General features: G+C 48.1%; 2 non-coding genes across 2 annotated transcripts; both read left to right on the forward strand.

The window, feature by feature from the left end:
* Window positions 1-4,918: 4,918 nt before the first annotated feature.
* TRNAT-AGU (transfer RNA threonine (anticodon AGU)) lies at window positions 4,919-4,992 on the forward strand. The gene has a single exon. It is a non-coding gene; the product is annotated as a tRNA-Thr (tRNA).
* Window positions 4,993-6,498: 1,506 nt separating this feature from the next.
* Window positions 6,499-6,580, forward strand: TRNAS-AGA (transfer RNA serine (anticodon AGA)). Its single transcript has one exon. It is a non-coding gene; the product is annotated as a tRNA-Ser (tRNA).
* Window positions 6,581-9,831: the final 3,251 nt, after the last annotated feature.

Here is a 9,831-nt window from a genome sequence, read left to right on the forward strand (position 1 = left end):
AAATGGTCAACGGCAACGATGGCCCAGCGGTTACCAGCCGACGTCAGAGGAAGTGGTCCATACAAATCGATACCTACGCGCCCAAAGGGACGGTCAGGGCAAGGTAACGGTTGTAGACTGGCGTGCGACATGTGGGCTGACGGTTTACGGCGTTGGCAAGTGAGGCAAGAGCGAACGAACTGCTGCACATAGCGGTACATCCCGCGCCAGAAGTAGCGTTGTCGAATGCGATGGTAGGTTTTGAATACCCCAGAGTGCGCGCATTGCGGATCAGAATGGAAGGATTCACATATCTCTGACCGCAGACTGCGGGGTATCACGAGTAACCACTGCCGGCCGTCGGCGTCGTAATTGCGTCGGTGTAGGAGGCCGTCACGAATGGCGAAATGGCGAGCTTGACGACGCAATGCACGCGTGGATGGCGTTGCGGATGGATCAGAGAGCATGTCGATGAGCGGGCCGATCCAATTATTCTTTCGCTGTTCGGTATCGATGATGTCAACATCAATGGCAGAAACAGCAGCCGAGGATACTGAGCAGAGCACATCACCTTCAGGCAGAGGGGAGCGCGAGAGGGCGTCGGCGTCAGCATGCTGGCGTCCGTTGCGGTACAGCACGCGGATGTCGTAGTCTTGTAAGCGAAGAGCCCAACGGGCGAGACGGCCTGAGGGATCCTTCAATGATGAAAGCCAGCATAGTGCATGATGGTCGGTGACGACATCGAATGGGCGACCATACAAATAAGGTCGAAACTTTGTAAGAGCCCAGACGATCGCCAGGCACTCTTTCTCCGTGACGGTGTAGTTTTTCTCGGCTCTCGTGAGCGTACAGCTTGCATATGCTACGACATATTGAGGGAATCCGGGTTTTCGCTGCGCCAGGACAGCGCCGAGGCCTACTCCGCTGGCGTCCGTGTACACCTCCGTTAGGGCTGTAGGGTCGTATTGGCGTAGAATGGGAGCCGACGTCAACAAATGGCGGAGCTTCGCGAACGTGTCGTCGCACTCGGATGACCACGAATTGAAGGGCCCGTTTCTTCCAAGGAGCTTCATCAGCGGTGATATGATCGTGGCGAAATTTCGTATGAAGCGTCGGAAGTATGAGCACAGGCCCACGTAACTACGCAGTTCTTTGACAGATGCAGGTTTGGGGAATTCGGCCACGGCCTGAAGCTTGGCAGGATCAGGAAGAATGCCGTCTTTGGACACGACGTACCCCAGTATTGTGAGTTGCCGTGCTGCAAAGCGGCACTTTTTCAGATTTAGTTGTAAGCTGGCATTGCTCACAAGTGCGAAAACTTCTTTCAGACGTTGGAGATGCATGGAGAAATCCGGAGCAAAGACAATGACATCGTCGAGGTAACACAAGCACGTGTACCATTTCAAGTTGCGCAGAACGGTGTCCATCATGCGCTCAAAGGTCGCAGGTGCATTACATAGACCAAACGGCATGACGTTGAACTCGTACAAGCCGTCTGGCGTGACGAAGGCGGTCTTTGGTCGAGCGTCGTCAGCCATGGGTACTTGCCAGTACCCTAAGCGCAGATCGAGAGAAGAAAAAAAATCGGCTCCATGAAGGCTGTCAATCGCGTCATCGGTGCGTGGCAGTGGATAAACATTCTTGCGAGTGATCTTATTGAGCCGTCTGTAGTCCACACAGAACCGCACAGAACCGTCTTTCTTCGCAACAAGAACAACAGGAGACGCCCATGGACTGTCGGAGGGCCGAATAACGTCGCGTCGGAGCATATCGTCAACCTGATCATTTATTACTCGACGTTCAGCAGGCGACACGCGATATGGACGTTGCCGTAAAGGTGGATGGGCACCAGTGTCGATGCGATGCGTAACAACGGACGTGCGACCGAGAGAACTTCGCCCGACATCGAAAGAAGAACGATATTCTTGTAACAGGTCCAGAAGTTGGGAACGCTGTACGGCCGTAAGGTTGTCAGCGATGGAGGGGCCAAATACATCAGCAGACGACGAATCAGAAGTGGAAACAGCATTGATGGTACACGACCTGGGAGCGCGCGTGTCATCGGGTACGTCCAGGACTTGTGCGTCGTCGACTGGTTCCACTCTGCCGAGACATTCCCCTCGAAGCAAGATAACAGTGTACGGGGACGGGTTGGTTAAAAAATAGCAGTGTTGCCCTGGTTGACCTGCACGGTCGCGAAAGGTACTAGCAACCCTTTCCTTCTGCAAGCGCGGTCAGATGGCGAAACAAGTCCAGTGGTGTCGGAGAGACCAGCGCAGTAGACATACACAGCCGTCGTCGAGTTTGGAGGCACTGTTGTATCGTCTTTCATTAGAATCTTGCTCATTGTCGGGGGACTGTCTTCTGGCGTCAAATGCGAGAAGGGTGAGAGCTCAATTTCGGCGGCGGCACAATGGATGACGGCGTCATGGCGGGAGAGAAAGTCCCATCCCAGGATGACGTCATGAGAGCATGCCTGAATGATGATGAACTGGGCGACATACAGAACGTCCTGGATGACAACGCGAGCTGTGCACCCTGCTGTAGGATGAATCCGGTGCAAGCTTGCAGTACGGAGGGATAACCCAGAAAGTGGCGTCGTCACTTTTCGAAGTAAGCGGCAGAGTTTTTCGTCCATAACTGATACGGCAGCTCCAGTGTCAATAAGAGCCGATGCACAAACACCGTCCACAAGCACGTCAATGACATTCGAGGGGCTGCTCTGAGGGCTTTCACATTGCGATAGCGTCGCAGTCCTTGCCTCAGGGACTGCGACGACTAGTTTTCCCGCTCATGAGCTGCCGCACTTGGCCGCATGGGAGACAGGGAACGGCGTCGTGGAGACGGTGATCTTCGAGATGGACCTGGGCGAGATCGAGGTGGCATAGACGGCGGTTCTTCGCGATAAGGACGGCTGAGTTGGCCAGCAACAGGTGAAGAAATTGGAGCTGGCTGTACGCGATGGCAATAACGGGCCACGTGACCGGCGTAACCGCAGGCAAAGCAGATGGGCCGGTTGTCGGGTGTGCGCCATCTGTTCACCGGGGTAGGTCTCACCCATGTCGCAAGGGCTGATGGACGGAATGGTGGCTGCATGGTGGACTGAAGCTGAGGCTCAGGGGTTACGTCAACATACGCAGCGGACATACCCGCTGCACAGGACGGAGGTCGTGCAGCAGCTTCAGCGTAGGTCAGAGGGGCGGGTGCTTGAACGACTTGGGGCGGCCTGGCGACCACTTGCGCGTAACTCAGGGACGCAGGAGCCGGAGGCTGTTGGGGGTGGTAAGCAGGCATTACCTCTGCTATTTCCTGTTCAATCGCTCGGCGGATGGGAGAGAGAAGGGTAGTAGCCGATTGTTGAACAGCAGGTTGGTGGGAAAAGGGCAGGAGGGAGAACTGACGTGCGATATCTTCACGGATAAAGAACTTCAGTTCTGCCATCAACGCCACTTGGTCACAACTGGCCTCCAAGCCAGCAATCATTGCAGCTCGTGGTGGGGAGCGTCGGGTCATCGAACGCTGCCGGCGGAGCTTCTCGTAGCTCTGGCACAGTGTGATGACCTCAGCCACCGTGCCGGGGTTTTTGGCGAGCAGCATCGTGAAGGCATCATTGTCGATGACTTTCATGATGTTTCGGATCTTGTCAGACTCGGACATGGTGTGATTGGATTTGTTACATAGGTCCAGGACATCTTCAATATAGCTGGTGAATGACTCACCAGCCTCCTGAGCACGTTCACGCAAGCGATGCTCGGTTTGCAGCTTGCGAACAGCAGGGCGGCCGAAGACGTTGACGATTGCGGTCTTGAAATCGGACCAGGTGGCAAAATCGGACGCGTGCTTGTTGTACCACAAACTGGCGACACCGGCAAGGTAAAACATCAAGTTGGTCAGCTTGCCGTCCTCGTCTTATTTGTTGGGGACGCTCACACGCTCGTAAATGGCGAGCCAGTCCTCCACGTCAGTGCCATCAGCGCCAGTGAAGATGGGTGGATCGCGGATTCTGGGGACACCGGGACAAGGGGGTGGCATTGGAGGAGGCGTTTGCTGAGAAGCGTCGTGGTACATAGTAGATGGCAGGGTACGTGATCGTAGCTCCAAAGGCATAGACAGGGATCGCAGCACTCTCCACCAAATTGTTAAGGCGTTTATTAGCCGGCAACGAGCGAGAATATACAATGCCGACAGTCACAGCCAAGCACGGGCTCTCAGCCATGCGGCGTCCTTGTTCGGTAGCCCCACTAGAAGGTACTCAAGAGTTCGACCCATTTCATAGTGCGGAGGCTTCGCTACAATATATATATATATATATATATATATATATATATATATATATATATATATATATATGTATATATCCCCAGCTGAAGAGTGAAGTAGGTTGCCGCCTCCCCCCCCCCCTCGCGATAATAGAGTTGGTACGCCACTGGCAGGCTATCATTTTGGTAAAAATGCGTGGCCTGTCCGAGGCTATATTTCACAGAGAGCATTCATCGCCTTGTTGGAATTCACAAAGCGGCACCGGAACCACAAGACTGCTTTGTGGTTCACACAAGACTGGCTTGTCGTACAGTGGCTGGTCACATTTCCCAAATTTTGATCCGACGATACAGGCACCATACCGGTTCATTTAATAAAAATGTCACTGTATATATGTTGTACATGGGGTGGTTTTAACATCAGTGTTGTTTGGGCTATGTGTTATGAACCAAATACAGAAAAAAAGGAAGCGGTCACATATGCGTCATAGAAAAGTGAAATCAAATTACTAACAGCCTTGTGGACACACGCGGCGCATATCATGCGTGATCCACATAATGTATTTAGGTGTCAATATAGCTACCACCCTGCTTTTTCATTCGGATCACGCGCCTGAGGTAGGTCATCTTCCAAAATCTCCGTGCTTCAACAGTGGGTTCCGCCTGCAGCGAAAGGCATGGGCGCCGTGGCTTAGTTGGTTATAGCGCTTGTCTAGTAAACAGGAGATCGTGAGTTCGAATCTCACCGGTGCCTTGGAAAATAACTTTTCTTTTACTCTGCTCTTTTGAGGTGTACCTGGTAGCGTCCTGACTCCAGAGTCCAGTGGATAATAATAACTCATTTCCTTATTTACATAACACCGTGTCGCTTTTTGTCAATGTGACAGTTAAAAAAAAAGCACATAACTGAAGACCTTGTCGTCAAGTATCCGCTCAAAGAGCTAGAGTAAAAAAAATAAAAATATCGTTTTAACAAAGGCATCCGGGTCTTTCCATATGTTCATAAAGTGACGCGCAATGATCTAAAGAAAGTGTCACAAAAATCTGGTGTCAAAGACGTTTACAGTGCACCTCACAAGCTTTGTGGCCTCTTCAAGAAGACTGACGGTAATCAGGCAGAACCTTGTTGCGAAAAGAAGCGCTAGCAACATTTCCTTAAATGTCGAGGGAAGGTTTTGTAAAATATTTCCCCAGTATCGGAAGCTGTGACATCGGCCAAAGGAGCCGCTGCACAAATAAAGGTTACGTGAACATCCATAATCGCTAAAAGGGTCGGTGAGTAGCCACCTTGCCGACCACTGCAAAAATTGTGATTGTGAAGCAGTCTTCAATGATTGCGATATTCTATGCAATTACGCTGAGCAACACCAACGGGAAATTGTTGAGGTCATATGCATCCAGGAAAGCGGAGATCATTGTGTCAGCTTAGCTTTGCTATCGCTTCAAGAAAAATAAAACGAAGAACCTCTCGAAAGTTTCAGTCTGCATGTTTCAATGATAACATGTTCCTCAAAGCGCTCAGTGATTGTACTTTCTTGTATATATCGACATGCAAACGCAATAATACAATGTTTTTAGTCAGCGCCCTGTTTGTATCTTCTCATTTCTGTCCTGTTCTAGCGCTGTTTCTTCAATCAAGGTCATGTCAGCGTGACATATAAAATTATCAGCTTAAGACTGGTTTTATGCATTTGCCGCCGCAAAACCTTCAAGCTTTTATAGTGCGGTCCCATTGGGATTCCATTTACTAAAGAATCATCTTAAAGTTGTCTGACGTTCAATCATTACGATGAACCGTTGAAGGCGACCTTGAATACACCACACCGACTGAGAGAAAGAAACGCGGCGTACCTATGTAAACGGGGTTTCAATGTATGACGGCTCTAGTGGCTAAGGTACTCGGCTGCTGACCCGCAAATCACAGGATCGAATCCCGGCTGTGGCGGCTGCATTTCCGATGGAGGCGGAACTGTTGTAGGCCCGCGTGCTCAGATTTAGGTGCACGTTAAAAACCCCTAGGTTGTCGAAATTTCCGGAGTCCTCCACTACGGCGTCTCTCATAATCATATGTTGGTTTTGGGACGTTTAACCCCAGACATAAATTAATCAATGTATGACGGGGGAAAGGGTGGCAGAAGCACAACCTTCTCTCTACCCGTGCTGCGTCTGCATTGATTGCAATGAGAATAAGAAAGTGAACGAGGTTGCCATGCGTATTCAATAAGGAGCATTTTAAAAATAGATGGCGCTCGGTTGGCGTGCAGTCGTGGCCGAGTGGTTAAGGCGATGGACTAGAAATCCATTGGGGTCTCCCCGCACAGGTTCGAATCCTGTCCACTGCGATGGATATTTTTTTCGTGTGGTATCTAACACTCTTAATTCAATGGTGATGCGGGCGTATGAATTGGAAGGTATCGTAACTAATGAATTGCTTTGCCGAGTTGTTCCTGCTACGTTGCGCATTTTATGGAGTTTGTACAAGTTGTGCACGAACTGGTGTAGCTAGTAACTGATTTTTAAAGGGGAAGGGAGTGGCATAGAGGTAGTATGTGAAAACGACAGCAGTCTGACAACAGAATACCAGGGGGTAACAGATTGCCTTTGCAAAATATGCATTTTTTCGTTAAAAAAACACACCGTGTTTACCAGTGCAACGAATTCTTTCTTAAACTGAAGGAAAAAAAGCGAGAGAGAGAAGGCCAGAGCCAATGTTTTCAACACAAGAACAACGCATCAAAGAGCATGTCCGAAAAAGATGTGCAGTTATGGCGTCTTGATGAAAGGTAAAAATATCGTGTGCGAGCAACAAAAAAAAAAACTCTAGCAGAGCGTGGTTTCGATCCACGGACCTCTGGGTTATGGGCCCAGCACGCTTCCACTGCGCCACTCTGCTCTTTTTTTTCTTTATTACCTGTTTTTCTTTACAGGTGTTCACAGAGAAAAATGAATGATAAAATACACTTGGACCAATGTTTGATCCGAAGTGCTCACATTAAAATTTTTTCAGGTTGCACGATTCCTCTAACATTGTTAGCCAGCTGGGAGGTTCTTCTTCTTGTTTATACACCTCAGTGATATACCGCATAATTGCAATGAAGTTCTCCCGGACAGGACGTATGTTCTGGTCAAGATGTCTGTTAGCCATAGTGGTCTGCCAGATGCAGTGAAGGCTAATTAACATAACCATGTCATATGGTATGTCGTCGTCCTCATCCACACAGAGAAAACGAATGCCATGGCTTGTAAAGGGGAGATCTTTTTCAATGTTCTTTGAAGGATGTCCCAATGAAAGACAGCGTCCCAGCAAGGAATAAACACATGGTCTATTGTCTCAGGTGTTTTACAAAGTAAACAATTGGTTGTCCACTGCGCCACTCTGCTCAGTACAAGGAGGCTGACATGTAGCAGCTGTTTGACACTGGAGCGCATAGCGATCTCACCCTGCGTAGACCGGTGTCCTTCACGCATATAAAGGACGTGAACCGGTTGCTGTAATTACAGGCGTTCCGTATGAAATAGATAAAAACTCGTCACGCCATCTGCATGAAAGTTGTTGCTGTAACAATGCAGCGTATGCAGTTAAGTAAGTCGCGTTCACTTAAAACTGTCCCCTTTATATGGGTACTTCTTGTATGAACGAAGAATACACTTGATAGTTACTAGTCACTTCATTCCCAGCCACCGGCCTACCTGGGGTGAAGGGAGGGTTCAAACCACCCACCCCACTGAAGTTTTTCTGTTCTGCGTGTGTATGAGTAGTAGTTGTTGTTGTTCTCCTATTGTTAGTGGCGCATACCCACTGTGGGGGATGGGCCAAGAATCGAGTGGCTTTAAAATTTACTGCTCACATTTAGAATGATGGAGGTATAACAGAAATATTACCAATAGCCTATAGGCAAGTGTGGTGCTTAATGTAATGCATACAAATATTTACATAAACAAATTTATTCTTAGAATAGAGATACAATCTGATTTTATACGTATATAATTATGTGAACATGTTAAGATAATGAAACTGGTTAATTAGTCAACCTATTAGTTTCATCAATATAGTCCCGGACGGCCGCGCATACTGTGCCATTACAGAAACCAGAAATGGAAGCTCCAAAAGACAAAATGACAAGCAGAGATAAGTTCATACCAATGTCACGCAAAGGTATTTCTAATAGGGTTTTTCGTAATGTGTTAAACCGCCTGCAGGTCAAAAAGAAATGGTCTATTGTTTCCAGTTCATCACAGAATGCACACAGTGGCGAAGGTGCCTGAGCAGACCTGTTTTATAGAAATTTAGATTTGGTACCCGGCAACGCAGCCTTGTGATAGCTACTTCTTGTTTTCGACTGCGGCAAAAGTCTCTTCGCCAGGGATATAATAAATGGCGATATTCTGTAGAGTTTGTTAGTGCTGAACCTTTAAAGACTTGCATAAGCGTACGTCTGTGGAATCTAGCAGCAGTCACATAAGCGGATGATGGACAGAGCGGTAGAATTGGTTCGCTGATTGACGACTTAGCTAAGGAATCTGCTATTTCATTAAGAAACAAACCTTTATGTCCAGGCACCCAAACTAATTGCACTTTTCTTAAATGCGCAGGTACTAGTGCACGGAACGCCTTTGTTACGTGATTATCAGCACCAACAGAAAGTGCCGCACAAAGAGATAGGGAATCTGTTATTATGACAGCTGATGTAATTGCTGTATCTAACTTGCGTAAGGCGAGCACTACTGCCAGAAACTCAGCCACAAAAATGGGTATGAAATCGGGTAGTCGAAGGTAATAAATCCAATTTAAAATCGGGCTGAAAATACCAACCCCTGACTTTTCGTCGTATTGCGATGCGTCTGTAGCAATAATAACGTTCGTTGTAATACGGCGCAGGTGATCTTGGAGTAAACCATCCAAAATATTATGGGGAAGTAATTTGGCATTATTAGGGAAAATGTCGTCGAAATGAATTTCCACCGGGCCTGAATTATAACGACTCGGTATGATGTCGCATATACGTACGTTTAGAGGCTCCAGTAAATTTTGCACAAATATAATTTGTGGCGTGTGAAATCGCGGCCATCTAGCAGCAAAAAATGATTCCGGGGTGGAAATAAAGGCTGTTTCTGAATGTCGTAATGGTGATTCATAAATTCTTAAGAATGCCTGAACAGTCAGAAGGCGAATTCGACAAGAAAGCGGAGGGACCCTCGATTCGAGATATAACACATTGTTGGCGACTGTTTTGGGAAGGCCAAGGCATAAGCGCAAAGCTTCTCTTTCCAGAAGAATTAGAGGCCGCAACTTGTAAGCTGGAACTCCAGAGAAAAGCACACAACCAAATTTCAAAATGGGACGAACATACATGCGATATATCATTAATATAGTGTCACTTTTCATACCTATGCGGTAGTTACTTAGCCTACGTAATATGCCAATGGCCCGCACCCCTTTTCCGGCGATATATTCGATAAGAGATCGCCAGTTAAGCGATGTGTGATAAATTACTCCAAGGTATTTAACAGATTCCACCTGTGGTATATCCTCATGATGGTAAGCCAGAGAGATGTTCACAGGGTATTGCAGCGGGAAAACAAAGAGGGCACA

The sequence above is a fragment of the Rhipicephalus microplus genome, chromosome 6 (assembly GCF_043290135.1).
Source record: "Rhipicephalus microplus isolate Deutch F79 chromosome 6, USDA_Rmic, whole genome shotgun sequence".
NCBI classification, from domain to species: domain Eukaryota; kingdom Metazoa; phylum Arthropoda; class Arachnida; order Ixodida; family Ixodidae; genus Rhipicephalus; species Rhipicephalus microplus.